Source organism: Dipodomys ordii, unplaced genomic scaffold, assembly GCF_000151885.1.
Source record: "Dipodomys ordii isolate 6190 unplaced genomic scaffold, Dord_2.0 Scaffold44, whole genome shotgun sequence".
Classification (NCBI taxonomy): domain Eukaryota; kingdom Metazoa; phylum Chordata; class Mammalia; order Rodentia; family Heteromyidae; genus Dipodomys; species Dipodomys ordii.
In genome coordinates this window covers 7,829,525-7,835,568 of record NW_012267260.1, presented here as the reverse complement: position 1 = coordinate 7,835,568, position 6,044 = coordinate 7,829,525, and the positions used below count along the sequence as shown (strand labels likewise).

The 6,044-nt window shown below is 60.1% G+C and overlaps 1 protein-coding gene across 2 annotated transcripts in view; it reads left to right on the top strand.

Moving 5' to 3' along the window:
- Positions 1 to 6,044, top strand: part of Slc22a7 (solute carrier family 22 (organic anion transporter), member 7) — an 11,963-nt gene that overhangs the window by 2,056 nt on the left and 3,863 nt on the right. The window lies entirely within an intron of this gene.

The following is a 6,044-nucleotide window of genomic DNA, read 5'->3' as shown; positions in this document are numbered from 1 at the left end:
CCCCCCTCGCCCTCCTCCCCACCCCCTCCAGCCTTTTGGGCCGGGGCGGGCGCGCCACCCCCCGCCCCGCAGTTGGATGCCAAAGAGCCCAGCGTGGAGGGAGCCCCGCGCCCCTTCGCCCCCTGCCCCCGCCTCTGCCCGCACCCCCTGCCTCACCCCGTCCAACACCAAGGGCCTTGGGGGTCCCCACACGTCCTGCTCCCACTTCCGGCTCTCTCCCCCCACCCCCCGAAAATAAAACTCAGGGACCAACATCCGCTTCCTTTGCACTTGCTCCGTCGACGCCTCGCCGGCTGTGGGGCCTCCGTGGGCCTCTGTGGGGAGGGCGGACCCAACCCGGTCCGGAGCCGACAGTATTGGACAGGAGGGGGCCGGCCCCGCCCCCTGCCCGTGGACTGGTGCGGCGGGGAGCTCAGCCCCGGCCCCCTGAGCGCCCCCTCCCCGCCCCTCCTCTCCAGGCGAGGCGCCCGGGGGCGGGGCGCGGAGGGGCGGGGCCGGCGGGCGAGGGGCCCCTCCCGGTTCATCCCTACCCCCCCCCGCAGCCCTCCCGCCCCTCCGCACTGCAATAACTGTATTATACGCTTGCACTGCCCGCCCGCCCGAAGCATGCACGGAAACACGGCCCGCGCAGGCGGGCGCCCGCCCCCCCTCCTCTCCGGGTGCGTCCTCCTTCGTGTGCACAGCGGCGGGGACCCCGGCCGGGTAGACGAGCATGCACTGAGCCCCGCCCTAGACTGCGAGTACTGTACAAAACCAACACTTGAAACCGACGCGCACAGCGGGCGCCGCGGGCGGGGCGGGGCCGGGCCGGCACGCGCCCCCGCGGCCCGCGACCCGCGGCTGTGCGAGGGATCTTGTGCCTTTTTAAGTCCCTGTATGTTCATGCAGACAATCCGGAGAGCTTCTGTACTACCAAATCCTGATTAAAGACGCCTTCCAGGAGCCTGTGCCTCGGCTGCTTTCTTTCCCCGCCGCAGACCCCAGCGGGCGGGGGCGCGGGCCGGCCGGCCGCCCGTGGATCCGGTCCGCCCACCCGAGGGGCCCCGGGGCCCTTCCCAGCCGGCCGTTTTTGGGGAGAGGTGGGGTGGACTCCGGTCTCTGCCCGCTAGCCAGGGAGGGAGGAAGAGAGTCAGACCCATCGCTCCGTCCTGCTGGACGCGGCCGCGGTGGGCCGCCCGCCTCTCCCCGGTGCGTGCTGGGGCTGGCGGAAGGCTGGCCGCGGCTGCACCCAACTCCTCCTCGGCACACTAGGACTCTCCCCTCCCCCACACGCCTCGGACACCCCCACACCCCCAGCCAGGTGGAGACAGGGAGGCCTGCAGGGGTCAAGGGCTGGCCTGGTGGAGGGGGTCAGGTGTGGGGTCTGTGTAGCCAGGAAGCTCTTCGCTGGTCAGAGCCCCCACCCAGCGAGGGGGGACGCTAGGCTTCGCGGAGATGCGCGGGGGTGGGGGGCAGAGGAAGGTAGCTGCTGGCTGAGGCTGGGGGGAGGGCATTTGACCCACACCTTGATCCACCTCTCAGGCCGGGCTTCGGGGTTTGGGAGGGGAGGGGAGTTTGTCTCAGGGGCAGGGCTGGGAGGGCTGCTCGCTCCCCTCCTGCTTTTGTCACTCAGCCCATCCTAGCCGACCCCCCCCCACCTTGGGACTTTGAACTGATACGGTTCCAGGTCTTTGGGTTTGGCCAGGGTCCTAGCAAGGAAGTCACTGTGCCGGGGCCTGTCCGGGGGGCGGAGCCTGTCTCCAGGATCAGTGTCGCAGAGAGCACAGTTTGGTAGGTGGCAAGGGAAAACTGGGGTCTTGCCATCCTAGTTCTTTCGCTTCTGCTGTTGACGAGAATAAACATGGACTTGGGCTGGACCCTGAAGCCGGGAGCCCAGCCCGCAGCTATCTGGATGGAGCGGGAGCTCGGTGGAAGGAAGGGCTGAGGAGTTCATTCTCTCAGCTTCAGTAGCCACCCCCCCCCCCAGGATCCAACCCTTACAACCTGTCTTTTTCCAGACTGTCTGAATCACTGTGGAGGCCTGAGAGACTTAAATAAGCAAATTAGAATCATAAAGGTCCGCTGCCCTGGGAGGAGAGCATGGAGTGTGCGCTCTGCCAGCTCTCTCTGCTCTGCTGGCACCTGGCCCAGTGCTGGGGTAGGGTGGCATCACAGCTGCATTCCTCACCCCCCCCCATTGTCCACAGGCCTCTAGGGCAAAGTACAAAGAGGTCCTGTACCAGTTGGCTGTGAATAAAGACGGGGCCAAGTGGGCATATAGCTCTCTGGCCCACCGGGGGAGGCAGAAATTGAGGCCAGGCTCTGAACGGTGTAGAGGCTGCAGACAGAGCTGTCCCCACTCAGCTTCGCAGCCCTTCCTCCCAAGTTCCTCGGCGTGGGATCTGGGGTGGAGGCTGGTGAGGTGCTGGATATAGCCTGGGCGTCCCTGGCTGACCTGCTTAGTCTAGACCAATGCCACATCTGTGCCACTCTCGGGCCTTGGTCCTTTGGTGACACTGAGGATTGCTTTTGGTTGTCATTTGTCCACTCTGCTGGATCCGAGGAGGCGAGGGTGGAAGGAGAGAGCGTGCTAATCGTGACTGCAGTGTAGGTGCTGTGTGTTGGGGGGAAGGGGTGCCACCTCCGGGTGGGAATTTTGCTGACAGGTTTCAGGGGAAAGAGTGGTCCCAACAGCAATGTTCCCGACATCAGAAATGCACCAGGGAACATATGCAGAGTTCTACAGAGGGAGGGGGAGCTGGTGGGGACCTGGGGTGTCCCGCTAGCAGGGTGCTGGGTGTGTGTGTGGGAAGCTGGGCAGGAGAGAAGAACGTTTTCAGAGCTGTGCGCTGTCCGCCTGGCCCTGGCCCTCAGCGCCATCACCTGCCTCGTGTCTCCACTCACCAGAAGCTTCAAAGAGCCTCTTCTACCTTCTTCCAGCCATTCTGTCTGACGGACACACTGCTAAATGGGCATAGCAAAGCACCCTAGCCTGGCACATAGACAGTATGTGAATGAATGAATGGGAAAGTAAGAAAGAATGAATGGCATGGAAAAAGAAGAAAGCATTTGTCTGGGGCTTCCACCCAGGGGCCCAGTCTTTCCTCGCTGCATTACTCCCCTGCCCCACCAAGTCCTCACAGGTGGCGGATTACAGGGAAGATGGTGGCAGGTGGGGAGGGGACCTCACAGCCTTGGCAGATGCTAAGCCTTGGAGATTTCCTGCCTCAACCTCCACCAGCCTCTGTAGCGGTACTTTGTACTGAAGCCTCAGCCAGCAGAGGGGCTCCTTTGCTACAGGTATGGTGTAGAGACCCCACTAAGGCTGCAGAAGGACACAGTGGCCTCTGGGCCAGGATGGAAGGAGTGGGAAGGAGGAGGGAAGCCAGGGAGAGAGCTAGCATCTATTGAGTTGTCTGTAGGCCAATTGCTTCCATGACATACATTCATTTATTTGTTTGTTTATTGAAGGCAAGGTCTCGTGCTCTCTTTTAGCTTTTTTGCTCTTGGCTGGCACTTTACCACTTGAGCCACATTTCTACTTCTAGCTTTTTGGAAATAAGGATCTCTTAGATTTATCTACCTGGGCTGGCTTTGAACCAGTATCCTCAGATCTTAGCTTCCTGAGTAGCTAAGATTACAGGCGGGAGCCTCCAGCACCCGACACATGACTTTCTCTCCATTTCTTTGTGTGTTATAGACTTGGCACACTGTGTGCAAAGAAAAACCTTGTGTATCTTGTTCAACACTGGACCCACAGATTCCTAGCTTGTCATGCAAGAGGGAACAGCAGATGTCCACTAGGACTTCTGGAATTAGTGAATGAAGAAATGAATGAGTGAATGCATGAATATATGAAATCTCCTTCAGATGTGCTCTTTGTGGGAAAGAACACTGTATAAACCCATGCAGGGTGCAGGCAAACAACTAGAAGACAGAGTTGTGACGTGTGCTTGGTGGGGTGGACAGGAAGGTTTCAGGGGACAGCATGTGTTGCAGGCGAGCAGGGATTTCTCATGAGAATAGAGGGGATGAGGGGGGACCCCTAGGCAAAGAAGCTGCAGCCCCAGAAAGACTGGGACACAGGGCAGGGGACAGTCAGGCCTTGGCAGAATAGAGCCAGGTGTGGTAGAGTGTGGGGTTTGCTCCTCTACCAAGCAAGAAAATGTCACCTGAGGACTGTAGGGGCCAGAGAGAGATGGAAGCAGATCTGAGTTCTAGAAAGAACGATCACCTGGGCAGCTGTAAGAAGGATGGCTGGCAGTGGAGGGTGGAGTGGAGCAGGCACAGACATGGTGAAGTGGTGGAAAAGCTGGTGTTGGCGATGTCAGAGTGTCCCCGGGCCTTTGGGACTGGATGGGCTGTGTCATTGGTTCAGGAAGACAGAGGCCCAGTGTGTTTTAGAGGCTAACAAAGTGCCGAGCACTTGTCAGTTCCATCCCACTGCAGAGCGAAGCTGTGTCAGCCCTCATGGGCCTGGTACATTATGGGTGCCCAGGGATGTCTGTGGGGTGAACAGGGCAGAGCCAGACAAGGCACCAAGGTGAAGGGGAAAGGGGAAGTCCTGCTCAAGTGCCTTTCTTGTCCGGAAGGAAGGAGGCAAATGGAGGATGTGGTTTACATTCTTTCAACCCTCATTCCATTGCCAGGGCTTCTGCCCAAGGCTCCCCAGAGGAAAAGCGAATTAAGTCTGCATGCAAGTTGTGGACTAGACTAAGTCCTGGCTGACAGGCGATGCCGGGACAGGAGGGAAGGACCTGCGTGCCAGGGCGAGGCAGGACAGCCCTAACTGCCCTTGTCCAACACGGGCTCCGGTGATCCTGGGCAGCTCGCAGGCTGGGGTTAGAGCAGCCAGTCGCTCGTGGGCCAGCACAGGTATGGCCCAGCACAGGCAAAGCCCCTTGGGAAATGACACAGATTTCTTGCCTGGGTGCCTCACCTGGAAAGGGAAGGGTGATTTTTTATTTTTATTTTTTGTCCTGGGGCTTCAACACTGGGCCTGAGTGCTGGCCCTGAGCTTTCACTCTCCAGGCTAGCGCTCTACCACTGGAGCCCCAGTGCCACTGCCCACTTCCAACTTCTTGTTGCTAATTGGAGATAAGAGTCTCAAAGGAGCCGGGCGCTGGTAGCTCATGCCTGTAGTCCTAGCTACTCAGGAGGCTGAGATATGAGGATTGTGGTTCAAAGCCAGCCTGGGCACGGAAGTCTGTGAGACTCATCTCCAATAAACTGCTCCAAAAACTGGAAGTGGTGCGGTAGCTCAAATGGTAGAGCACTTGCCTTGAGCTGAAGAGCTGAGGGACAGCGCCCAGGCCCAGATTCAAGCCCCATGACCGACAAAAAAATGTCTCAAAGACTTTTCTACCGGGGATAACTTCAAACCTCAATCCTCAGGTCTTAGCCTCCGGAATAGCTAGAATGACAGGTGTGAGAGCCCCAGCACCCAGCTTGAGAAGGGTGATCTTAATGGCAGTCATTCTGTTACTAATTAAATGCTCCAGTTGGTTCTGGTGTCAGGATGAGTGTGGTGAAGAGAGGGGAAGGTAAGTAGAGAGGGCAGGGAGAAAGAAAAGCCAAGATCAGGATCAAGGTCTGGGGCCTAGAACTTGGGGCACAATCATTCGGGGACCTACTGAGCACTTCAAAGATGCCAGAGAGCAGTGCAGGCTGGGAGGAGGTTACCGCCACCAATGAAACACACTCTAGGATCCTGTAGACCCTAGGCCCGGGGCGTGTCCTGGCCCGGGGGCGTGTCCTGGCCCAGGGGCGTGTCCTGGCCGGGGCGTGTCCTGGCACAGGGGTGTGTCCTGGCACAGGGGCGTGTCCTGGCCCGGGGCGTGTCCTGGCCTGGGGCGTGTCCTGGCACAGGGGCGTGTCCTGGCCCGGGGCGTGTCCTGGCACAGGGGCGTGTCCTGGCCCGGGGCGTGTCCTGGCCCGGGGCGTGTCCTGGCCCGGGGCGTGTCCTGGCATGGGGCGTGTCCTGGCCCGGGGGCGTGTCCTGGCCCGGGGGCGTGTCCTGGCACAGGGGCGTGTCCTGGCCCGGGGCGTGTCCTGGCCCGGGGGCG